Source organism: Oryzias latipes, chromosome 13 (genome assembly GCF_053564925.1).
Source record: "Oryzias latipes strain Hd-rR chromosome 13, Olatipes_Hd-rR_3.1".
Lineage (NCBI taxonomy): Eukaryota > Metazoa > Chordata > Actinopteri > Beloniformes > Adrianichthyidae > Oryzias > Oryzias latipes.
The window spans coordinates 8,017,152-8,042,853 of NC_136249.1; the positions used below are offsets into that span (position 1 = coordinate 8,017,152).

Sequence of the window (25,702 nt, forward strand, 5' to 3'; positions counted from 1 at the left end):
ACAGCTGTCCTGTCCATGGAACTCTACTGTTTATCTGCTCTCCAGTAACATCACAAACTTATTTCATTTACTCACGAGGTTCTTGTCACATGTGCTACTAATGAACCAAATGCTAATCCATCCTTTTTCATTATTTATTAAAAACTTCTTTTGATATTTTGTATTTTTTTCCATAAGCATTCATGAAGGTTGCTGTTTTCAACGTAAAACGATATGGGTAAGATGGCATTTCAAGTCATTGACAATTTATCTCAATACTATGGTCATAAATTATCATGTCCATGTAAAACAAATACATTGTATTTGTCCTCAAAAAAACACAGGGAATTTTAAGGGTTCCCTGCTTCATATTAGATGCTAATGAGAAACGTGTCGAGTCATTGCATTTGAACAAATCACTCTGACAGCTAAGCCCTAATGCACAGTCCGGCATCTCGGTCCACTTACAAAATCCTTTTTTGAAACTTCATCAAAATGTAGTCTGTCATGCATTCCTTCAAATGCTCAAACTAAAAAGAAGCAGAAATGTTAGTGGTGCCATATAAGACGGAAATACTAATGCTTTAGATCTGCACAAACGTTGTAAAACAGACAGTCCATTTAACATAAATAAATCAGTCATGAACAAATCTGGTATTCGTGAAGTCATTGTTGATTATTGCAAATATGGCTGACTTATTTATGATTACAACACCGAGCGAAGGCAAAAGTGCTTGACTGTTTCACTAAATCATTAGGAGTTAATAAATGTTTTCCAGAGGTGACCATTACTCCCATCTTTCATTCAATCAAAGTCTGGATCTCCTATCCAGGCTGCATTATACCTCATTTGCCAACTTGCCAATTACTCTATGCTGTCCTCTGTACTTTGTTCTTTTTATATTCAAATCCAAATCTTTTAACCAAGTCATAAATATGTGAAAATGGACACAAAGAGTGAGACACATGCTTTGGCATTTCAAAGTAAACAAAAAAGTCAAAGAAGCAGCATTTAAGGTGGTATTGAAACACAGCGGCCGTACATTTCTATCAAGGCCCAAGTTTTCCTCAATGCCTTAGACTGCAGAACACCCTGGTGCTGCCACCAGATATAATTCCACAACATTGTAACTGTTGGGTATCATGGCTACTCAACAAAAACAAACAAAAAAAAACACCTCAGTAGTCTAAATTTAGTCAAAAAAAGAACAGGCCGTTTTCATCATTCAATCATTGCCATCCAAAAAGACAAGCAGTTGTTAAGCACATAAGTCTTTTTTGTATAGCAGTTTCCAAATACTTGGCCTGGAGGATGTCAGGATGGCCGAGCGGTCCAAGGCGCTGCGTTAAGGTCGCAGTCTCGAAAGAGGCGTGGGTTCGAATCCCACTTCTGACATTCATGCACCAGTGATGACTCACTTCCACTGCCTACAGCTGTCTTGTCCATGGAACTCTACTGTTTATCTGCTCTCCAGAAACATCACAAACTTATTTCATTTACTCACGAGGTTCTTGTCACATGTGCTACTAATGAACTAAATGCTAATCCATCCTTTTTCATTATTTATTAAAAACTTCTTTTGATATTTTGTATTTTTTCCCATAAGCATTCATGAAGGTTGCTGTTTTCAACGTAAAACGATATGGGTAAGATGGCATTTCAACTCATTGACAATTTATCTCAATACTATGGTCATAAATTATCATGTCCATGTAAAACAAATACATTGTATTTGTCCTCAAAAAAACACAGGGAAGTTTAAGGGTTCCCTGCTTCATATTGGATGCTAATGAGAAACGTGTCGAGTCATTGCATTTGAACAAATCACTCTGACAGCTAAGCCCTAATGCACAGTCCGGCATCTCGGTCCACTTACAAAATCCTTTTTTGAAACTTCATCAAAATGTAGTCTGTCATGCATTCCTTCAAATGCTCAAACTAAAAAGAAGCAGAAATGTGAGTGGTGCCATATAAGACGGAAATACTAATGTTTTAGATCTGCACAAACGTTGTAAAACAGACATGAACAAATCTGGTATTCGTGAAGTCATTGTTGATTATTGCAAATATGGCTGACTTATTTATGATTACAACACCGAGCGAAGGCAAAAGTGCTTGACTGTTTCACTAAATCATTAGGAGTTAATAAAGGTTTTCCAGAGGTGACCATTACTCCCATCTTTCATTCACCAAAGTCTGGATCTTCTATCCAGGCTGCATTATACCTCATTTGCCAACTTGCCAATTACTCTATGCTGTCCTCTGTTCTTTGTTCTTTTTATATTCAAATCCAAATCCAAATCTTTTAACCAAGTCATAAATATGTGAAAATGGACACAAAGAGTGAGACACATGCTTTGGCTTTTCAAAGTAAACAAAGAGGTCAAAGAAGCAGCATTTAAGGTGGTATTGAAACACAGCGGCCATACATTTCTATCAAGGCCCAAGTTTTCCTCAATGCCTTAGACTGCAGAACACCCTGGTGCCACCAGATATAATTCCACAACATTGTAACTGTTGGGTATCATGGCTACTCAACAAAAACAAACAAAAAAAAACACCTCAGTAGTCTAAATTTAGTCAAAAAAAGAACAGGCCGTTTTCACCATTCAATCATTGCCTTCCAAAAAGACAAGCAGTTGTTAAGCACATAAGTCTTTTTTGTATAGCAGTTTCCAAATACTTGGCCTGGAGGATGTCAGGATGGCCGAGTGGTCCAAGGCGCTGCGTTAAGGTCGCAGTCTCGAAAGAGGCGTGGGTTCGAATCCCACTTCTGACATTCATGCACCAGTGATGACTCACTTCCACTGCCTACAGCTGTCCTGTCCATGGAACTCTACTGTTTATCTGCTCTCCAGAAACATCACAAACTTATTTCATTTACTCACGAGGTTCTTGTCACATGTGCTACTAATGAACCAAATGCTAATCCATCCTTTTTCATTATTTATTAAAAACTTCTTTTGATATTTTGTATTTTTTTCCATAAGCATTCATGAAGGTTGCTGTTTTCAACGTAAAACGATATGGGTAAGATGGCATTTCAAGTCATTGACAATTTATCTCAATACTAAGGTCATAAATTATCATGTCCATGTAAAACAAATGCATTGTATTTGTCCTCAAAAAAACACAGGGAAGTTTAAGGGTTCCCTGCTTCATATTGGATGCTAATGAGAAACGTGTCGAGTCATTGCATTTGAACAAATCACTCTGACAGCTAAGCCCTAATGCACAGTCCGGCATCTCGGTCCACTTACAAAATCCTTTTTTGAAACTTCATCAAAATGTAGTCTGTCATGCATTCCTTCAAATGCTCAAACTAAAAAGAAGCAGAAATGTGAGTGGTGCCATATAAGACGGAAATACTAATGCTTTAGATCTGCACAAACGTTGTAAAACAGACAGTCCATTTAACATAAATAAATCAGTCATAAACAAATCTGGTATTCGTGAAGTCATTGTTGATTATTGCAAATATGGCTGACTTATTTATGATTACAACACCGAGCGAAGGCAAAAGTGCTTGACTGTTTCACTAAATCATTAGGAGTTAATAAAGGTTTTCCAGAGGTGACCATTACTCCCATCTTTCATTCAATCAAAGTCTGGATCTCCTATCCAGGCTGCATTATACCTCATTTGCCAACTTGCCAATTACTCTATGCTGTCCTCTGTACTTTGTTCTTTTTATATTCAAATCCAAATCTTTTAACCAAGTCATAAATATGTGAGAATGGACACAAAGAGTGAGACACATGCTTTGGCATTTCAAAGTAAACAAAGAAGTCAAAGAAGCAGCATTTAAGGTGGTATTGAAACACAGCGGCCATACATTTCTATCAAGGCCCAAGTTTTCCTCAATGCCGTAGACTGCAGAACACCCTGGTGCTGCCACCAAATATAATTCCACAACATTGTAACTGTTGGGTATCATGGCTACTCAACAAAAACAAACAAAAAAAAACACCTCAGTAGTCTAAATTTAGTCAAAAAAAGAACAGGCCGTTTTCACCATTCAATCATTGCCTTCCAAAAAGACAAGCAGTTGTTAAGCACATAAGTCTTTTTTGTATAGCAGTTTCCAAATACTTGGCCTGGAGGATGTCAGGATGGCCGAGCGGTCCAAGGCGCTGCGTTAAGGTCACAGTCTCGAAAGAGGCATGGGTTCGAATCCCACTTCTGACATTCATGCACCAGTGATGACTCACTTCCACTGCCTACAGCTGTCCTGTCCATGGAACTCTACTGTTTATCTGCTCTCCAGAAACATCACAAACTTATTTCATTTACTCACGAGGTTCTTGTCACATGTGCTACTAATGAACCAAATGCCAATCCATCCTTTTTCATTATTTATTAAAAACTTCTTTTGATATTTTGTATTTTTTTCCATAAGCATTCATGAAGGTTGCTGTTTTCAACGTAAAACGATATGGGTAAGATGGCATTTCAAGTCATTGACAATTTATCTCAATACTATGGTCATAAATTATCATGTCCATGTAAAACAAAAACATTGTATTTGTCCTCAAAAAAACACAGGGAATTTTAAGGGTTCCCTGCTTCATATTGGATGCTAATGAGAAACGTGTCAAGTCATTGCATTTGAACAAATCACTCTGACAGCTAAGCCCTAATGCACAGTCCGGCATCTCGGTCCACTTACAAAATCCTTTTTTGAAACTTCATCAAAATGTAGTCTGTCATGCATTCCTTCAAATGCTCAAACTAAAAAGAAGCAGAAATGTGAGTGGTGCCATATAAGACGGAAATACTAATGCTTTAGATCTGCACAAACGTTGTAAAACAGACATGAACAAATCTGGTATTCGTGAAGTCATTGTTGATTATTGCAAATATGGCTGACTTATTTATGATTACAACACCGAGCGAAGGCAAAAGTGCTTGACTGTTTCACTAAATCATTAGGAGTTAATAAAGGTTTTCCAGAGGTGACCATTCCTCCCATCTTTCTTTCAATCAAAGTCTGGATCTCCTATCCAGGCTGCATTATACCTCATTTGCCAACTTGCCAATTACTCTATGCTGTCCTCTGTACTTTGTTCTTTTTATATTCAAATCCAAATCTTTTAACCAAGTCATAAATATGTGAGAATGGACACAAAGAGTGAGACACATGCTATGGCATTTCAAAGTAAACAAAGAAGTCAAAGAAGCAGCATTTAAGGTGGTATTGAAACACAGCGGCCATACATTTCTATCAAGGCCCAAGTTTTCCTCAATGCCTTAGACTGCAGAACACCCTGGTGCCACCAGATATAATTCCACAACATTGTAACTGTTGGGTATCATGGCTACTCAACAAAAACAAAAAAAAAAAAAACACCTCAGTAGTCTAAATTTAGTCAAAAAAGAACAGGCCGTTTTCATCATTCAATCATTGCCTTCCAAAAAGACAAGCAGTTGTTAAGCACATAAGTCTTTTTTGTATAGCAGTTTCCAAATACTTGGCCTGGAGGGTGTCAGGATGGCCGAGCGGTCCAAGGCGCTGCGTTAAGGTCGCAGTCTCGAAAGAGGCGTGGGTTCAAATCCCACTTCTGACATTCATGCACCAGTGATGACTCACTTCCACTGCCTACAGCTGTCCTGTCCATGGAACTCTACTGTTTATCTGCTCTCCAGAAACATCACAAACTTATTTCATTTACTCACGAGGTTCTTGTCACATGTGCTACTAATGAACCAAATGCTAATCCATCCTTTTTCATTATTTATTAAAAACTTCTTTTGATATTTTGTATTTTTTTCCATAAGCATTCATGAAGGTTTCTGTTTTCAACGTAAAACGATATGGGTAAGATGGCATTTCAAGTCATTGACAATTTATCTCAATACTAAGGTCATAAATTATCATGTCCATGTAAAACAAATACATTGTATTTGTCCTCAAAAAAACACAGGGAAGTTTAAGGGTTCCCTGCTTCATATTGGATGCTAATGAGAAACGTGTCGAGTCATTGCATTTGAACAAATCACTCTGACAGCTAAGCCCTAATGCACAGTTCGGCATCTCGGTCCACTTACAAAATCCTTTTTTGAAACTTCATCAAAATGTAGTCTGTCATGCATTCCTTCAAATGCTCAAACTAAAAAGAAGCAGAAATGTGAGTGGTGCCATATAAGACGGAAATACTAATGCTTTAGATCTGCACAAACGTTGTAAAACAGACAGTCCATTTAACATAAATAAATCAGTCATGAACAAATCTGGTATTCGTGAAGTCATTGTTGATTATTGCAAATATGGCTGACTTATTTATGATTACAACACCGAGCGAAGGCAAAAGTGCTTGACTGTTTCACTAAATCATTAGGAGTTAATAAAGGTTTTCCAGAGGTGACCATTCCTCCCATCTTTCTTTCAATCAAAGTCTGGATCTCCTATCCAGGCTGCATTATACCTCATTTGCCAACTTGCCAATTACTCTATGCTGTCCTCTGTACTTTGTTCTTTTTATATTCAAATCCAAATCTTTTAACCAAGTCATAAATATGTGAGAATGGACACAAAGAGTGAGACACATGCTTTGGCATTTCAAAGTAAACAAAGAAGTCAAAGAAGCAGCATTTAAGGTGGTATTGAAACACAGCGGCCATACATTTCTATCAAGGCCCAAGTTTTCCTCAATGCCTTAGACTGCAGAACACCCTGGTGCCACCAGATATAATTCCACAACATTGTAACTGTTGGGTATCATGGCTACTCAACAAAAACAAACAAAAAAAAACACCTCAGTAGTCTAAATTTAGTCAAAAAAAGAACAGGCCGTTTTCACCATTCAATCATTGCCTTCCAAAAAGACAAGCAGTTGTTAAGCACATAAGTCTTTTTTGTATAGCAGTTTCCAAATACTTGGCCTGGAGGATGTCAGGATGGCCGAGCGGTCCAAGGCGCTGCGTTAAGGTCACAGTCTCGAAAGAGGCGTGGGTTCGAATCCCACTTCTGACATTCATGCACCAGTGATGACTCACTTCCACTGCCTACAGCTGTCCTGTCCACGGAACTCTACTGTTTATCTGCTCTCCAGTAACATCACAAACTTATTTCATTTACTCACGAGGTTCTTGTCACATGTGCTACTAATGAACCAAATGCCAATCCATCCTTTTTCATTATTTATTAAAAACTTCTTTTGATATTTTGTATTTTTTTCCATAAGCATTCATGAAGGTTGCTGTTTTCAACGTAAAACGATATGGGTAAGATGGCATTTCAAGTCATTGACAATTTATCTCAATACTATGGTCATAAATTATCATGTCCATGTAAAACAAAAACATTGTATTTGTCCTCAAAAAAACACAGGGAATTTTAAGGGTTCCCTGCTTCATATTGGATGCTAATGAGAAACGTGTCAAGTCATTGCATTTGAACAAATCACTCTGACAGCTAAGCCCTAATGCACAGTCCGGCATCTCGGTCCACTTACAAAATCCTTTTTTGAAACTTCATCAAAATGTAGTCTGTCATGCATTCCTTCAAATGCTCAAACTAAAAAGAAGCAGAAATGTGAGTGGTGCCATATAAGACGGAAATACTAATGCTTTAGATCTGCACAAACGTTGTAAAACAGACAGTCCATTTAACATAAATAAATCAGTCATGAACAAATCTGGTATTCGTGAAGTCATTGTTGATTATTGCAAATATGGCTGACTTATTTATGATTACAACACCGAGCGAAGGCAAAAGTGCTTGACTGTTTCACTAAATCATTAGGAGTTAATAAAGGTTTTCCAGAGGTGACCATTACTCCCATCTTTCATTCAATCAAAGTCTGGATCTCCTATCCAGGCTGCATTATACCTCATTTGCCAACTTGCCAATTACTCTATGCTGTCCTCTGTACTTTGTTCTTTTTATATTCAAATCCAAATCTTTTAACCAAGTCATAAATATGTGAGAATGGACACAAAGAGTGAGACACATGCTTTGGCATTTCAAAGTAAACAAAGAAGTCAAAGAAGCAGCATTTAAGGTGGTATTGAAACACAGCGGCCATACATTTCTATCAAGGCCCAAGTTTTCCTCAATGCCGTAGACTGCAGAACACCCTGGTGCTGCCACCAGATATAATTCCACAACATTGTAACTGTTGGGTATCATGGCTACTCAACAAAAACAAACAAAAAAAAACACCTCAGTAGTCTAAATTTAGTCAAAAAAAGAACAGGCCGTTTTCACCATTCAATCATTGCCTTCCAAAAAGACAAGCAGTTGTTAAGCACATAAGTCTTTTTTGTATAGCAGTTTCCAAATACTTGGCCTGGAGGATGTCAGGATGGCCGAGCGGTCCAAGGCGCTGCGTTAAGGTCACAGTCTCGAAAGAGGCGTGGGTTCGAATCCCACTTCTGACATTCATGCACCAGTGATGACTCACTTCCACTGCCTACAGCTGTCCTGTCCATGGAACTCTACTGTTTATCTGCTCTCCAGTAACATCACAAACTTATTTCATTTACTCACGAGGTTCTTGTCACATGTGCTACTAATGAACCAAATGCTAATCCATCCTTTTTCATTATTTATTAAAAACTTCTTTTGATATTTTGTATTTTTTTCCATAAGCATTCATGAAGGTTTCTGTTTTCAACGTAAAACGATATGGGTAAGATGGCATTTCAAGTCATTGACAATTTATCTCAATACTAAGGTCATAAATTATCATGTCCATGTAAAACAAATGCATTGTATTTGTCCTCAAAAAAACACAGGGAAGTTTAAGGGTTCCCTGCTTCATATTGGATGCTAATGAGAAACGTGTCAAGTCATTGCATTTGAACAAATCACTCTGACAGCTAAGCCCTAATGCACAGTCCGGCATCTCGGTCCACTTACAAAATCCTTTTTTGAAACTTCATCAAAATGTAGTCTGTCATGCATTCCTTCAAATGCTCAAACTAAAAAGAAGCAGAAATGTGAGTGGTGCCATATAAGACGGAAATACTAATGCTTTAGATCTGCACAAACGTTGTAAAACAGACAGTCCATTTAACATAAATAAATCAGTCATGAACAAATCTGGTATTCGTGAAGTCATTGTTGATTATTGCAAATATGGCTGACTTATTTATGATTACAACACCGAGCGAAGGCAAAAGTGCTTGACTGTTTCACTAAATCATTAGGAGTTAATAAAGGTTTTCCAGAGGTGACCATTACTCCCATCTTTCATTCAATCAAAGTCTGGATCTCCTATCCAGGCTGCATTATACCTCATTTGCCAACTTGCCAATTACTCTATGCTGTCCTCTGTACTTTGTTCTTTTTATATTCAAATCCAAATCTTTTAACCAAGTCATTAATATGTGAGAATGGACACAAAGAGTGAGACACATGCTTTGGCATTTCAAAGTAAACAAAGAAGTCAAAGAAGCAGCATTTAAGGTGGTATTGAAACACAGCGGCCATACATTTCTATCAAGGCCCAAGTTTTCCTCAATGCCGTAGACTGCAGAACACCCTGGTGCTGCCACCAGATATAATTCCACAACATTGTAACTGTTGGGTATCATGGCTACTCAACAAAAACAAACAAAAAAAAACACCTCAGTAGTCTAAATTTAGTCAAAAAAAGAACAGGCCGTTTTCACCATTCAATCATTGCCTTCCAAAAAGACAAGCAGTTGTTAAGCACATAAGTCTTTTTTGTATAGCAGTTTCCAAATACTTGGCCTGGAGGATGTCAGGATGGCCGAGCGGTCCAAGGCACTGCGTTAAGTTCACAGTCTCGAAAGAGGCGTGGGTTCGAATCCCACTTCTGACATTCATGCACCAGTGATGACTCACTTCCACTGCCTACAGCTGTCCTGTCCATGGAACTCTACTGTTTATCTGCTCTCCAGTAACATCACAAACTTATTTCATTTACTCACGAGGTTCTTGTCACATGTGCTACTAATGAACCAAATGCCAATCCATCCTTTTTCATTATTTATTAAAAACTTCTTTTGATATTTTGTATTTTTTTCCATAAGCATTCATGAAGGTTGCTGTTTTCAACGTAAAACGATATGGGTAAGATGGCATTTCAAGTCATTGACAATTTATCTCAATACTATGGTCATAAATTATCATGTCCATGTAAAACAAAAACATTGTATTTGTCCTCAAAAAACACAGGGAATTTTAAGGGTTCCCTGCTTCATATTGGATGCTAATGAGAAACGTGTCAAGTCATTGCATTTGAACAAATCACTCTGACAGCTAAGCCCTAATGCACAGTCCGGCATCTCGGTCCACTTACAAAATCCTTTTTTGAAACTTCATCAAAATGTAGTCTGTCATGCATTCCTTCAAATGCTCAAACTAAAAAGAAGCAGAAATGTGAGTGGTGCCATATAAGACGGAAATACTAATGCTTTAGATCTGCACAAACGTTGTAAAACAGACATGAACAAATCTGGTATTCGTGAAGTCATTGTTGATTATTGCAAATATGGCTGACTTATTTATGATTACAACACCGAGCGAAGGCAAAAGTGCTTGACTGTTTCACTAAATCATTAGGAGTTAATAAAGGTTTTCCAGAGGTGACCATTCCTCCCATCTTTCTTTCAATCAAAGTCTGGATCTCCTATCCAGGCTGCATTATACCTCATTTGCCAACTTGCCAATTACTCTATGCTGTCCTCTGTACTTTGTTCTTTTTATATTCAAATCCAAATCTTTTAACCAAGTCATAAATATGTGAGAATGGACACAAAGAGTGAGACACATGCTTTGGCATTTCAAAGTAAACAAAGAAGTCAAAGAAGCAGCTTTTAAGGTGGTATTGAAACACAGCGGCCGTACATTTCTATCAAGGCCCAAGTTTTCCTCAATGCCGTAGACTGCAGAACACCCTGGTGCTGCCACCAGATATAATTCCACAACATTGTAACTGTTGGGTATCATGGCTACTCAACAGAAACAAACAAAAAAAAACACCTCAGTAGTCTAAATTTAGTCAAAAAAAGAACAGGCCGTTTTCATCATTCAATCATTGCCTTCCAAAAAGACAAGCAGTTGTTAAGCACATAAGTCTTTTTTGTATAGCAGTTTCCAAATACTTGGCCTGGAGGGTGTCAGGATGGCCGAGCGGTCCAAGGCGCTGCGTTAAGGTCGCAGTCTCGAAAGAGGCGTGGGTTCAAATCCCACTTCTGACATTCATGCACCAGTGATGACTCACTTCCACTGCCTACAGCTGTCCTGTCCATGGAACTCTACTGTTTATCTGCTCTTCAGAAACATCACAAACTTATTTCATTTACTCACGAGGTTCTTGTCACATGTGCTACTAATGAACCAAATGCTAATCCATCCTTTTTCATTATTTATTAAAAACTTCTTTTGATATTTTGTATTTTTTTCCATAAGCATTCATGAAGGTTTCTGTTTTCAACGTAAAACGATATGGGTAAGATGGCATTTCAGGTCATTGACAATTTATCTCAATACTAAGGTCATAAATTATCATGTCTATGTAAAACAAATACATTGTATTTGTCCTCAAAAAAACACAGGGAAGTTTAAGGGTTCCCTGCTTCATATTGGATGCTAATGAGAAACGTGTCGAGTCATTGCATTTGAACAAATCACTCTGACAGCTAAGCCCTAATGCACAGTCCGGCATCTCGGTCCACTTACAAAATCCTTTTTTGAAACTTCATCAAAATGTAGTCTGTCATGCATTCCTTCAAATGCTCAAACTAAAAAGAAGCAGAAATGTGAGTGGTGCCATATAAGACGGAAATACTAATGCTTTAGATCTGCACAAACGTTGTAAAACAGACAGTCCATTTAACATAAATAAATCAGTCATAAACAAATCTGGTATTAGTGAAGTCATTGTTGATTATTGCAAATATGGCTGACTTATTTATGATTACAACACCGAGCGAAGGCAAAAGTGCTTGACTGTTTCACTAAATCATTAGGAGTTAATAAAGGTTTTCCAGAGGTGACCATTACTCCCATCTTTCATTCAATCAAAGTCTGGATCTCCTATCCAGGCTGCATTATACCTCATTTGCCAACTTGCCAATTACTCTATGCTGTCCTCTGTACTTTGTTCTTTTTATATTCAAATCCAAATCTTTTAACCAAGTCATAAATATGTGAGAATGGACACAAAGAGTGAGACACATGCTTTGGCATTTCAAAGTAAACAAAGAAGTCAAAGAAGCAGCATTTAAGGTGGTATTGAAACACAGCGGCCGTACATTTCTATCAAGGCCCGAGTTTTCCTCAATGCCGTAGACTGCAGAACACCCTGGTGCTGCCACCAGATATAATTCCACAACATTGTAACTGTTGGGTATCATGGCTACTCAACAAAAACAAACAAAAAAAAACACCTCAGTAGTCTAAATTTAGTCAAAAAAAGAACAGGCCGTTTTCATCATTCAATCATTGCCATCCAAAAAGACAAGCAGTTGTTAAGCACATAAGTCTTTTTTGTATAGCAGTTTCCAAATACTTGGCCTGGAGGGTGTCAGGATGGCCGAGCGGTCCAAGGCGCTGCGTTAAGGTCGCAGTCTCGAAAGAGGTGTGGGTTCAAATCCCACTTCTGACATTCATGCACCAGTGATGACTCACTTCCACTGCCTACAGCTGTCCTGTCCATGGAACTCTACTGTTTATCTGCTCTCCAGTAACATCACAAACCTATTTCATTTACTCACGAGGTTCTTGTCACATGTGCTACTAATGAACCAAATGCTAATCCATCCTTTTTCGTTATTTATTAAAAACTTCTTTTGATATTTTGTATTTTTTCCCATAAGCATTCATGAAGGTTGCTGTTTTCAACGTAAAACGATATGGGTAAGATGGCATTTCAAGTCATTGACAATTTGTCTCAATACTAAGGTCATAAATTATCATGTCCATGTAAAACAAATACATTGTATTTGTCCTCAAAAAAACACAGGGAAGTTTAAGGGTTCCCTGCTTCATATTGGATGCTAATGAGAAACGTGTCGAGTCATTGCATTTGAACAAATCACTCTGACAGCTAAGCCCTAATGCACAGTCCGGCATCTCGGTCCACTTACAAAATCCTTTTTTGAAACTTCATCAAAATGTAGTCTGTCATGCATTCCTTCAAATGCTCAAACTAAAAAGAAGCAGAAATGTGAGTGGTGCCATATAAGACGGAAATACTAATGCTTTAGATCTGCACAAACGTTGTAAAACAGACAGTCCATTTAACATAAATAAATCAGTCATGAACAAATCTGGTATTCGTGAAGTCATTGTTGATTATTGCAAATATGGCTGATTTATTTATGATTACAACACCGAGCGAAGGCAAAAGTGCTTGACTGTTTCACTAAATCATTAGGAGTTAATAAAGGTTTTCCAGAGGTGACCATTACTCCCATCTTTCATTCAATCAAAGTCTGGATCTCCTATCCAGGCTGCATTATACCTCATTTGCCAACTTGCCAATTACTCTATGCTGTCCTCTGTACTTTGTTCTTTTTATATTCAAATCCAAATCTTTTAACCAAGTCATAAATATGTGAGAATGGACACAAAGAGTGAGACACATGCTTTGGCATTTCAAAGTAAACAAATAAGTCAAAGAAGCAGCATTTAAGGTGGTATTGAAACACAGCGGCCGTACATTTCTATCAAGGCCCAAGTTTTCCTCAATGCCGTAGACTGCAGAACACCCTGGTGCTGCCACCAGATATAATTCCACAACATTGTAACTGTTGGGTATCATGGCTACTCAACAAAAACAAACAAAAAAAAAACACCTCAGTAGTCTAAATTTAGTCAAAAAAAGAACAGGCCGTTTTCACCATTCAATCATTGCCTTCTAAAAAGACAAGCAGTTGTTAAGCACATAAGTCTTTTTTGTATAGCAGTTTCCAAATGATTTGCCTGGAGGATGTCAGGATGGCCGAGCGGTCCAAGGCACTGCGTTAAGGTCGCAGTCTCGAAAGAGGCGTGGGTTCAAATCCCACTTCTGAAATTCATGCACCAGTGATGACTCACTTCCACTGCCTACAGCTGTCCTGTCCATGGAACTCTACTGTTTATCTGCTCTCCAGTAACATCACAAACTTATTTCATTTACTCACGAGGTTCTTGTCACATGTGCTACTAATGAACCAAATGCAAATCCATCCTTTTTCATTATTTATTAAAAACTTCTTTTGATATTTTGTATTTTTTTCCATAAGCATTCATGAAGCTTTCTGTTTTCAACGTAAAACGATATGGGTAAGATGGCATTTCAAGTCATTGACAATTTATCTCAATACTATGGTCATAAATGATCATGTCCATGTAAAACAAATACATTGTATTTGTCCTCAAAAAAACACAGGGAAGTTTAAGGGTTCCCTGCTTCATATTGGATGCTAATGAGAAACGTGTCGAGTCATTGCATTTGAACAAATCACTCTGACAGCTAAGCCCTAATGCACAGTCCGGCATCTCGGTCCACTTACAAAATCCTTTTTTGAAACTTCATCAAAATGTAGTCTGACATGCATTCCTTCAAATGCTCAAACTAAAAAGAAGCAGAAATGTGAGTGGTGCCATATAAGACGGAAATACTAATGCTTTAGATCTGCACAAACGTTGTAAAACAGACAGTCCATTTAACTTAAATAAATCAGTCATGAACAAATCTGGTATTCGTGAAGTCATTGTTGATTATTGCAAATATGGCTGATTTATTTATGATTACAACACCGAGCGAAGGCAAAAGTGCTTGACTGTTTCACTAAATCATTAGGAGTTAATAAAGGTTTTCCAGAGGTGACCATTACTCCCATCTTTCATTCAATCAAAGTCTGGATCTCCTATCCAGGCTGCATTATACCTCATTTGCCAACTTGCCAATTACTCTATGCTGTCCTCTGTACTTTGTTCTTTTTATATTCAAATCCAAATCTTTTAACCAAGTCATAAATATGTGAGAATGGACACAAAGAGTGAGACACATGCTTTGGCATTTCAAAGTAAACAAAGAAGTCAAAGAAGCAGCATTTAAGGTGGTATTGAAACACAGCGGCCGTACATTTCTATCAAGGCCCGAGTTTTCCTCAATGCCGTAGACTGCAGAACACCCTGGTGCTGCCACCAGATATAATTCCACAACATTGTAACTGTTGGGTATCATGGCTACTCAACAAAAACAAACAAAAAAAAACACCTCAGTAGTCTAAATTTAGTCAAAAAAAGAACAGGCCGTTTTCACCATTCAATCATTGCCTTCCAAAAAGACAAGCAGTTGTTAAGCACATAAGTCTTTTTTGTATAGAGGTTTCCAAATACTTGGCCTGGAGGGTGTCAGGATGGCCGAGCGGTCCAAGGCGCTGCGTTAAGGTCGCAGTCTCGAAAGAGGTGTGGGTTCAAATCCCACTTCTGACATTCATGCACCAGTGATGACTCACTTCCACTGCCTACAGCTGTCCTGTCCATGGAACTCTACTGTTTATCTGCTCTCCAGAAACATCACAAACTTATTTCATTTACTCACGAGGTTCTTGTCACATGTGCTACTAATGAACCAAATGCTAATCCATCCTTTTTCATTATTTATTAAAAACTTCTTTTGATATTTTGTATTTTTTTCCATAAGCATTCATGAAGCTTTCTGTTTTCAACGTAAAACGATATGGGTAAGATGGCATTTCAAGTCATTGACAATTTATCTCAATACTATGGTCATAAATGATCATGTCCATGTAAAACAAATACATTGTATTTGTCCTCAAAAAAACACAGGGAAGTTTAAGGGTTCCCTGCTTCATATTGGATGCTAATGAGAAACGTGTCGAGTCATTGCATTTGAACAAATCACTCTGACAGCTAAGCCCTAATGCACAGTCCGGCATCTCGGTCCACTTACAAAATCCTTTTTTGAAACTTCATCAAAATGTAGTCTGACATGCATTCCTTCAAATGCTCAAACTAAAAAGAAGCAGAAATGTGAGTGGTGCCATATAAGACGGAAATACTAATGCTTTAGATCTGCACAAACGTTGTAAAACAGACAGTCCATTTAACTTAAATAAATCAGTCATGAACAAATCTGGTATTCGTGAAGTCATTGTTGATTATTGCAAATATGGCTGATTTATTTATGATTACAACACCGAGCGAAGGCAAAAGTGCTTGACTGTTTCACTAAATCATTAGGAGTTAATAAAGGTTTTCCAGAGGTGACCATTACTCCCATCTTTCATTCAATCAAAGTCTGGATCTCCTATCCAGGCTGCATTATACCTCATTTGCCAACTTGCCAATTACTCTATGCTGTCCTCTGTACTTTGTTCTTTTTATATTCAAATCCAAATCTTTTAACCAAGTCATAAATATGTGAGAATGGACACAAAGAGTGAGACACATGCTTTGGCATTTCAAAGTAAACAAAGAAGTCAAAGAAGCAGCATTTAAGGTGGTATTGAAACACAGCGGCCGTACATTTCTATCAAGGCCCGAGTTTTCCTCAATGCCGTAGACTGCAGAACACCCTGGTGCTGCCACCAGATATAATTCCACAACATTGTAACTGTTGGGTATCATGGCTACTCAACAAAAACAAACAAAAAAAAACACCTCAGTAGTCTAAATTTAGTCAAAAAAAGAACAGGCCGTTTTCACCATTCAATCATTGCCTTCCAAAAAGACAAGCAGTTGTTAAGCACATAAGTCTTTTTTGTATAGAGGTTTCCAAATACTTGGCCTGGAGGGTGTCAGGATGGCCGAGCGGTCCAAGGCGCTGCGTTAAGGTCGCAGTCTCGAAAGAGGTGTGGGTTCAAATCCCACTTCTGACATTCATGCACCAGTGATGACTCACTTCCACTGCCTACAGCTGTCCTGTCCATGGAACTCTACTGTTTATCTGCTCTCCAGAAACATCACAAACTTATTTCATTTACTCACGAGGTTCTTGTCACATGTGCTACTAATGAACCAAATGCTAATCCATCCTTTTTCATTATTTATTAAAAACTTCTTTTGATATTTTGTATTTTTTCCCATAAGCATTCATGAAGGTTGCTGTTTTCAACGTAAAACGATATGGGTAAGATGGCATTTCAAGTCATTGACAATTTGTCTCAATACTAAGGTCATAAATGATCATGTCCATGTAAAACAAATACATTGTATTTGTCCTCAAAAAAACACAGGGAAGTTTAAGGGTTCCCTGCTTCATATTGGATGCTAATGAGAAACGTGTCGAGTCATTGCATTTGAACAAATCATTCTGACAGCTAAGCCCTAATGCACAGTCCGGCATCTCGGTCCACTTACAAAATCCTTTTTTGAAACTTCATCAAAATGTAGTCTGTCATGCATTCCTTCAAATGCTCAAACTAAAAAGAAGCAGAAATGTGAGTGGTGCCATATAAGACGGAAATACTAATGCTTTAGATCTGCACAAACGTTGTAAAACAGACAGTCCATTTAACATAAATAAATCAGTCATGAACAAATCTGGTATTCGTGAAGTCATTGTTGATTATTGCAAATATGGCTGACTTATTTATGATTACAACACCGAGCGAAGGCAAAAGTGCTTGACTGTTTCACTAAATCATTAGGAGTTAATAAAGGTTTTCCAGAGGTGACCATTACTCCCATCTTTCATTCAATCAAAGTCTGGATCTCCTATCCAGGCTGCATTATACCTCATTTGCCAACTTGCCAATTACTCTATGCTGTCCTCTGTACTTTGTTCTTTTTATATTCAAATCCAAATCTTTTAACCAAGTCATAAATATGTGAGAATGGACACAAAGAGTGAGACACATGCTTTGGCATTTCAAAGTAAACAAAGAAGTCAAAGAAGCAGCATTTAAGGTGGTATTGAAACACAGCGGCCGTACATTTCTATCAAGGCCCAAGTTTTCCTCAATGCCATAGACTGCAGAACACCCTGGTGCTGCCACCAGATATAATTCCACAACATTGTAACTGTTGGGTATCATGGCTACTCAACAAAAACAAACAAAAAAAAAACACCTCAGTAGTCTAAATTTAGTCAAAAAAAGAACAGGCCGTTTTCACCATTCAATCATTGCCTTCTAAAAAGACAAGCAGTTGTTAAGCACATAAGTCTTTTTTGTATAGCAGTTTCCAAATGATTTGCCTGGAGGATGTCAGGATGGCCGAGCGGTCCAAGCCGCTGCGTTAAGGTCGCAGTCTCGAAAGAGGCGTGGGTTCAAATCCCACTTCTGAAATTCATGCACCAGTGATGACTCACTTCCACTGCCTACAGCTGTCCTGTCCATGGAACTCTACTGTTTATCTGCTCTCCAGTAACATCACAAACTTATTTCATTTACTCACGAGGTTCTTGTCACATGTGCTACTAATGAACCAAATGCAAATCCATCCTTTTTCATTATTTATTAAAAACTTCTTTTGATATTTTGTATTATTTTCCATAAGCATTCATGAAGCTTTCTGTTTTCAACGTAAAACGATATGGGTAAGATGGCATTTCAAGTCATTGACAATTTATCTCAATACTATGGTCATAAATGATCATGTCCATGTAAAACAAATACATTGTATTTGTCCTCAAAAAAACACAGGGAAGTTTAAGGGTTCCCTGCTTCATATTGGATGCTAATGAGAAACGTGTCGAGTCATTGCATTTGAACAAATCACTCTGACAGCTAAGCCCTAATGCACAGTCCGGCATCTCGGTCCACTTACAAAATCCTTTTTTGAAACTTCATCAAAATGTAGTCTGTCATGCATTCCTTCAAATGCTCAAACTAAAAAGAAGCAGAAATGTGAGTGGTGCCATATAAGACGGAAATACTAATGCTTTAGATCTGCACAAACGTTGTAAAACAGACAGTCCATTTAACATAAATAAATCAGTCATGAACAAATCTGGTATTCGTGAAGTCATTGTTGATTATTGCAAATATGGCTGATTTATTTATGATTACAACACCGAGCGAAGGCAAAAGTGCTTGACTGTTTCACTAAATCATTAGGAGTTAATAAAGGTTTTCCAGAGGTGACCATTACTCCCATCTTTCATTCAATCAAAGTCTGGATCTCCTATCCAGGCTGCATTATACCTCATTTGCCAACTTGCCAATTACTCTATGCTGTCCTCTGTACTTTGTTCTTTTTATATTCAAATCCAAATCTTTTAACCAAGTCATAAATATGTGAGAATGGACACAAAGAGTGAGACACATGCTTTGGCATTTCAAAGTAAACAAATAAGTCAAAGAAGCAGCATTTAAGGTGGTATTGAAACACAGCGGCCGTACATTTCTATCAAGGCCCAAGTTTTCCTCAATGCCGTAGACTGCAGAACACCCTGGTGCTGCCACCAGATATAATTCCACAACATTGTAACTGTTGGGTATCATGGCTACTCAACAAAAACAAACAAAAAAAAAACACCTCAGTAGTCTAAATTTAGTCAAAAAAAGAACAGGCCGTTTTCACCATTCAATCATTGCCTTCTAAAAAGACAAGCAGTTGTTAAGCACATAAGTCTTTTTTGTATAGCAGTTTCCAAATGATTTGCCTGGAGGATGTCAGGATGGCCGAGCGGTCCAAGGCACTGCGTTAAGGTCGCAGTCTCGAAAGAGGCGTGGGTTCAAATCCCACTTCTGAAATTCATGCACCAGTGATGACTCACTTCCACTGCCTACAGCTGTCCTGTCCATGGAACTCTACTGTTTATCTGCTCTCCAGTAACATCACAAACTTATTTCATTTACTCACGAGGTTCTTGTCACATGTGCTACTAATGAACCAAATGCAAATCCATCCTTTTTCATTATTTATTAAAAACTTCTTTTGATATTTTGTATTTTTTTCCATAAGCATTCATGAAGCTTTCTGTTTTCAACGTAAAACGATATGGGTAAGATGGCATTTCAAGTCATTGACAATTTATCTCAATACTATGGTCATAAATGATCATGTCCATGTAAAACAAATACATTGTATTTGTCCTCAAAAAAACACAGGGAAGTTTAAGGGTTCCCTGCTTCATATTGGATGCTAATGAGAAACGTGTCGAGTCATTGCATTTGAACAAATCACTCTGACAGCTAAGCCCTAATGCACAGTCCGGCATCTCGGTCCACTTACAAAATCCTTTTTTGAAACTTCATCAAAATGTAGTCTGACATGCATTCCTTCAAATGCTCAAACTAAAAAGAAGCAGAAATGTGAGTGGTGCCATATAAGACGGAAATACTAATGCTTTAGATCTGCACAAACGTTGTAAAACAGACAGTCCATTTAACTTAAATAAATCAGTCATGAACAAATCTGGTATTCGTGAAGTCATTGTTGATTATTGCAAATATGGCTGATTTATTTATGATTACAACACCGAGCGAAGGCAAAAGTGCTTGACTGTTTCACTAAATCATTAGGAGTTAATAAAGGTTTTCCAGAGGTGACCATTACTCCCATCTTTCATTCAATCAAAGTCTGGATCTCCTATCCAGGCTGCATTATACCTCATTTGCCAACTTGCCAATTACTCTATGCTGTCCTCTGTACTTTGTTCTTTTTATATTCAAATCCAAATCTTTTAACCAAGTCATAAATATGTGAGAATGGACACAAAGAGTGAGACACATGCTTTGGCATTTCAAAGTAAACAAAGAAGTCAAAGAAGCAGCATTTAAGGTGGTATTGAAACACAGCGGCCGTACATTTCTATCAAGGCCCGAGTTTTCCTCAATGCCGTAGACTGCAGAACACCCTGGTGCTGCCACCAGATATAATTCCACAACATTGTAACTGTTGGGTATCATGGCTACTCAACAAAAACAAACAAAAAAAAACACCTCAGTAGTCTAAATTTAGTCAAAAAAAGAACAGGCCGTTTTCACCATTCAATCATTGCCTTCCAAAAAGACAAGCAGTTGTTAAGCACATAAGTCTTTTTTGTATAGAGGTTTCCAAATACTTGGCCTGGAGGGTGTCAGGATGGCCGAGCGGTCCAAGGCGCTGCGTTAAGGTCGCAGTCTCGAAAGAGGTGTGGGTTCAAATCCCACTTCTGACATTCATGCACCAGTGATGACTCACTTCCACTGCCTACAGCTGTCCTGTCCATGGAACTCTACTGTTTATCTGCTCTCCAGAAACATCACAAACTTATTTCATTTACTCACGAGGTTCTTGTCACATGTGCTACTAATGAACCAAATGCTAATCCATCCTTTTTCATTATTTATTAAAAACTTCTTTTGATATTTTGTATTTTTTTCCATAAGCATTCATGAAGCTTTCTGTTTTCAACGTAAAACGATATGGGTAAGATGGCATTTCAAGTCATTGACAATTTATCTCAATACTATGGTCATAAATGATCATGTCCATGTAAAACAAATACATTGTATTTGTCCTCAAAAAAACACAGGGAAGTTTAAGGGTTCCCTGCTTCATATTGGATGCTAATGAGAAACGTGTCGAGTCATTGCATTTGAACAAATCACTCTGACAGCTAAGCCCTAATGCACAGTCCGGCATCTCGGTCCACTTACAAAATCCTTTTTTGAAACTTCATCAAAATGTAGTCTGACATGCATTCCTTCAAATGCTCAAACTAAAAAGAAGCAGAAATGTGAGTGGTGCCATATAAGACGGAAATACTAATGCTTTAGATCTGCACAAACGTTGTAAAACAGACAGTCCATTTAACTTAAATAAATCAGTCATGAACAAATCTGGTATTCGTGAAGTCATTGTTGATTATTGCAAATATGGCTGATTTATTTATGATTACAACACCGAGCGAAGGCAAAAGTGCTTGACTGTTTCACTAAATCATTAGGAGTTAATAAAGGTTTTCCAGAGGTGACCATTACTCCCATCTTTCATTCAATCAAAGTCTGGATCTCCTATCCAGGCTGCATTATACCTCATTTGCCAACTTGCCAATTACTCTATGCTGTCCTCTGTACTTTGTTCTTTTTATATTCAAATCCAAATCTTTTAACCAAGTCATAAATATGTGAGAATGGACACAAAGAGTGAGACACATGCTTTGGCATTTCAAAGTAAACAAAGAAGTCAAAGAAGCAGCATTTAAGGTGGTATTGAAACACAGCGGCCGTACATTTCTATCAAGGCCCGAGTTTTCCTCAATGCCGTAGACTGCAGAACACCCTGGTGCTGCCACCAGATATAATTCCACAACATTGTAACTGTTGGGTATCATGGCTACTCAACAAAAACAAACAAAAAAAAACACCTCAGTAGTCTAAATTTAGTCAAAAAAAGAACAGGCCGTTTTCACCATTCAATCATTGCCTTCCAAAAAGACAAGCAGTTGTTAAGCACATAAGTCTTTTTTGTATAGAGGTTTCCAAATACTTGGCCTGGAGGGTGTCAGGATGGCCGAGCGGTCCAAGGCGCTGCGTTAAGGTCGCAGTCTCGAAAGAGGTGTGGGTTCAAATCCCACTTCTGACATTCATGCACCAGTGATGACTCACTTCCACTGCCTACAGCTGTCCTGTCCATGGAACTCTACTGTTTATCTGCTCTCCAGAAACATCACAAACTTATTTCATTTACTCACGAGGTTCTTGTCACATGTGCTACTAATGAACCAAATGCTAATCCATCCTTTTTCATTATTTATTAAAAACTTCTTTTGATATTTTGTATTTTTTCCCATAAGCATTCATGAAGGTTGCTGTTTTCAACGTAAAACGATATGGGTAAGATGGCATTTCAAGTCATTGACAATTTGTCTCAATACTAAGGTCATAAATGATCATGTCCATGTAAAACAAATACATTGTATTTGTCCTCAAAAAAACACAGGGAAGTTTAAGGGTTCCCTGCTTCATATTGGATGCTAATGAGAAACGTGTCGAGTCATTGCATTTGAACAAATCATTCTGACAGCTAAGCCCTAATGCACAGTCCGGCATCTCGGTCCACTTACAAAATCCTTTTTTGAAACTTCATCAAAATGTAGTCTGTCATGCATTCCTTCAAATGCTCAAACTAAAAAGAAGCAGAAATGTGAGTGGTGCCATATAAGACGGAAATACTAATGCTTTAGATCTGCACAAACGTTGTAAAACAGACAGTCCATTTAACATAAATAAATCAGTCATGAACAAATCTGGTATTCGTGAAGTCATTGTTGATTATTGCAAATATGGCTGACTTATTTATGATTACAACACCGAGCGAAGGCAAAAGTGCTTGACTGTTTCACTAAATCATTAGGAGTTAATAAAGGTTTTCCAGAGGTGACCATTACTCCCATCTTTCATTCAATCAAAGTCTGGATCTCCTATCCAGGCTGCATTATACCTCATTTGCCAACTTGCCAATTACTCTATGCTGTCCTCTGTACTTTGTTCTTTTTATATTCAAATCCAAATCTTTTAACCAAGTCATAAATATGTGAGAATGGACACAAAGAGTGAGACACATGCTTTGGCATTTCAAAGTAAACAAAGAAGTCAAAGAAGCAGCATTTAAGGTGGTATTGAAACACAGCGGCCGTACATTTCTATCAAGGCCCAAGTTTTCCTCAATGCCATAGACTGCAGAACACCCTGGTGCTGCCACCAGATATAATTCCACAACATTGTAACTGTTGGGTATCATGGCTACTCAACAAAAACAAACAAAAAAAAAACACCTCAGTAGTCTAAATTTAGTCAAAAAAAGAACAGGCCGTTTTCACCATTCAATCATTGCCTTCTAAAAAGACAAGCAGTTGTTAAGCACATAAGTCTTTTTTGTATAGCAGTTTCCAAATGATTTGCCTGGAGGATGTCAGGATGGCCGAGCGGTCCAAGCCGCTGCGTTAAGGTCGCAGTCTCGAAAGAGGCGTGGGTTCAAATCCCACTTCTGAAATTCATGCACCAGTGATGACTCACTTCCACTGCCTACAGCTGTCCTGTCCATGGAACTCTACTGTTTATCTGCTCTCCAGTAACATCACAAACTTATTTCATTTACTCACGAGGTTCTTGTCACATGTGCTACTAATGAACCAAATGCAAATCCATCCTTTTTCATTATTTATTAAAAACTTCTTTTGATATTTTGTATTATTTTCCATAAGCATTCATGAAGCTTTCTGTTTTCAACGTAAAACGATATGGGTAAGATGGCATTTCAAGTCATTGACAATTTATCTCAATACTATGGTCATAAATGATCATGTCCATGTAAAACAAATACATTGTATTTGTCCTCAAAAAAACACAGGGAAGTTTAAGGGTTCCCTGCTTCATATTGGATGCTAATGAGAAACGTGTCGAGTCATTGCATTTGAACAAATCACTCTGACAGCTAAGCCCTAATGCACAGTCCGGCATCTCGGTCCACTTAAAAAATCATTTTTTGTAACTTCATCAAAATGTAGTCTGTCATGCATTCCTTCAAATGCTCAAACTAAAAAGAAGCAGAAATGTGAGTGGTGCCATATAAGACGGAAATACTAATGCTTTAGATCTGCACAAACGTTGTAAAACAGACAGTCCATTTAACATAAATAAATCAGTCATGAACAAATCTGGTATTCGTGAAGTCATTGTTGATTATTGCAAATATGGCTGACTTATTTATGATTACAACACCGAGCGAAGGCAAAAGTGCTTGACTGTTTCACTAAATCATTAGGAGTTAATAAAGGTTTTCCAGAGGTGACCATTACTCCCATCTTTCATTCAATCAAAGTCTGGATCTCCTATCCAGGCTGCATTATACCTCATTTGCCAACTTGCCAATTACTCTATGCTGTCCTCTGTACTTTGTTCTTTTTATATTCAAATCCAAATCTTTTAACCAAGTCATAAATATGTGAGAATGGACACATAGAGTGAGACACATGCTTTGGCATTTCAAAGTAAACAAAGAAGTCAAAGAAGCAGCATTTAAGGTGGTATTGAAACACAGCGGCCGTACATTTCTATCAAGGCCCAAGTTTTCCTCAATGCCTTAGACTGCAGAACACCCTGGTGCTGCCACCAGATATAATTCCACAACATTGTAACTGTTGGGTATCATGGCTACTCAACAAAAACAAACAAAAAAAAACACCTCAGTAGTCTAAATTTAGTCAAAAAAAGAACAGGCCGTTTTCATCATTCAATCATTGCCATCCAAAAAGACAAGCAGTTGTTAAGCACATAAGTCTTTTTTGTATAGCAGTTTCCAAATAATTGCCCTGGAGGATGTCAGGATGGCCGAGCGGTCCAAGGCGCTGCGTTAAGGTCGCAGTCTCGAAAGAGGCGTGGGTTCAAATCCCACTTCTGACATTCATGCACCAGTGATGACTCACTTCCACTGCCTACAGCTGTCCTGTCCATGGAACTCTACTGTTTATCTGCTCTCCAGAAACATCACAAACTTATTTCATTTACTCACGAGGTTCTTGTCACATGTGCTACTAATGAACCAAATGCTAATCCATCCTTTTTCATTATTTATTAAAAACTTCTTTTGATATTTTGTATTTTTTTCCATAAGCATTCATGAAGGTTGCTGTTTTCAACGTAAAACGATATGGGTAAGATGGCATTTCAAGTCATTGACAATTTATCTCAATACTAAGGTCATAAATGATCATGTCCATGTAAAACAAATACATTGTATTTGTCCTCAAAAAAACACAGGGAAGTTTAAGGGTTCCCTGCTTCATATTGGATGCTAATGAGAAACGTGTCGAGTCATTGCATTTGAACAAATCACTCTGACAGCTAAGCCCTAATGCA

General features: G+C 37.9%; 16 non-coding genes across 16 annotated transcripts; all 16 read left to right on the forward strand.

Annotated features, from left to right (window-relative positions):
• Positions 1–1,293: 1,293 nt before the first annotated feature.
• Positions 1,294–1,375, forward strand: trnal-aag (transfer RNA leucine (anticodon AAG)). Its single transcript has one exon. It is a non-coding gene; the product is annotated as a tRNA-Leu (tRNA).
• Positions 1,376–2,677: 1,302 nt separating this feature from the next.
• trnal-aag (transfer RNA leucine (anticodon AAG)) lies at positions 2,678–2,759 on the forward strand. Its single transcript has one exon. It is a non-coding gene; the product is annotated as a tRNA-Leu (tRNA).
• A 1,327-nt stretch (positions 2,760–4,086) lies between these two features.
• Positions 4,087–4,168, forward strand: trnal-aag (transfer RNA leucine (anticodon AAG)). The gene has a single exon. It is a non-coding gene; the product is annotated as a tRNA-Leu (tRNA).
• A 1,297-nt stretch (positions 4,169–5,465) lies between these two features.
• Positions 5,466–5,547, forward strand: trnal-aag (transfer RNA leucine (anticodon AAG)). The gene has a single exon. It is a non-coding gene; the product is annotated as a tRNA-Leu (tRNA).
• A 1,324-nt stretch (positions 5,548–6,871) lies between these two features.
• trnal-aag (transfer RNA leucine (anticodon AAG)) lies at positions 6,872–6,953 on the forward strand. The gene has a single exon. It is a non-coding gene; the product is annotated as a tRNA-Leu (tRNA).
• Positions 6,954–8,280: 1,327 nt separating this feature from the next.
• On the forward strand, positions 8,281–8,362 carry trnal-aag (transfer RNA leucine (anticodon AAG)). The gene has a single exon. It is a non-coding gene; the product is annotated as a tRNA-Leu (tRNA).
• Positions 8,363–9,689: 1,327 nt separating this feature from the next.
• On the forward strand, positions 9,690–9,771 carry trnal-aag (transfer RNA leucine (anticodon AAG)). Its single transcript has one exon. It is a non-coding gene; the product is annotated as a tRNA-Leu (tRNA).
• A 1,299-nt stretch (positions 9,772–11,070) lies between these two features.
• Positions 11,071–11,152, forward strand: trnal-aag (transfer RNA leucine (anticodon AAG)). Its single transcript has one exon. It is a non-coding gene; the product is annotated as a tRNA-Leu (tRNA).
• A 1,327-nt stretch (positions 11,153–12,479) lies between these two features.
• trnal-aag (transfer RNA leucine (anticodon AAG)) lies at positions 12,480–12,561 on the forward strand. Its single transcript has one exon. It is a non-coding gene; the product is annotated as a tRNA-Leu (tRNA).
• A 1,328-nt stretch (positions 12,562–13,889) lies between these two features.
• trnal-aag (transfer RNA leucine (anticodon AAG)) lies at positions 13,890–13,971 on the forward strand. Its single transcript has one exon. It is a non-coding gene; the product is annotated as a tRNA-Leu (tRNA).
• A 1,327-nt stretch (positions 13,972–15,298) lies between these two features.
• trnal-aag (transfer RNA leucine (anticodon AAG)) lies at positions 15,299–15,380 on the forward strand. The gene has a single exon. It is a non-coding gene; the product is annotated as a tRNA-Leu (tRNA).
• A 1,327-nt stretch (positions 15,381–16,707) lies between these two features.
• trnal-aag (transfer RNA leucine (anticodon AAG)) lies at positions 16,708–16,789 on the forward strand. The gene has a single exon. It is a non-coding gene; the product is annotated as a tRNA-Leu (tRNA).
• Positions 16,790–19,527: 2,738 nt separating this feature from the next.
• On the forward strand, positions 19,528–19,609 carry trnal-aag (transfer RNA leucine (anticodon AAG)). Its single transcript has one exon. It is a non-coding gene; the product is annotated as a tRNA-Leu (tRNA).
• Positions 19,610–20,936: 1,327 nt separating this feature from the next.
• On the forward strand, positions 20,937–21,018 carry trnal-aag (transfer RNA leucine (anticodon AAG)). Its single transcript has one exon. It is a non-coding gene; the product is annotated as a tRNA-Leu (tRNA).
• Positions 21,019–22,345: 1,327 nt separating this feature from the next.
• On the forward strand, positions 22,346–22,427 carry trnal-aag (transfer RNA leucine (anticodon AAG)). Its single transcript has one exon. It is a non-coding gene; the product is annotated as a tRNA-Leu (tRNA).
• Positions 22,428–25,164: 2,737 nt separating this feature from the next.
• trnal-aag (transfer RNA leucine (anticodon AAG)) lies at positions 25,165–25,246 on the forward strand. Its single transcript has one exon. It is a non-coding gene; the product is annotated as a tRNA-Leu (tRNA).
• Positions 25,247–25,702: the final 456 nt, after the last annotated feature.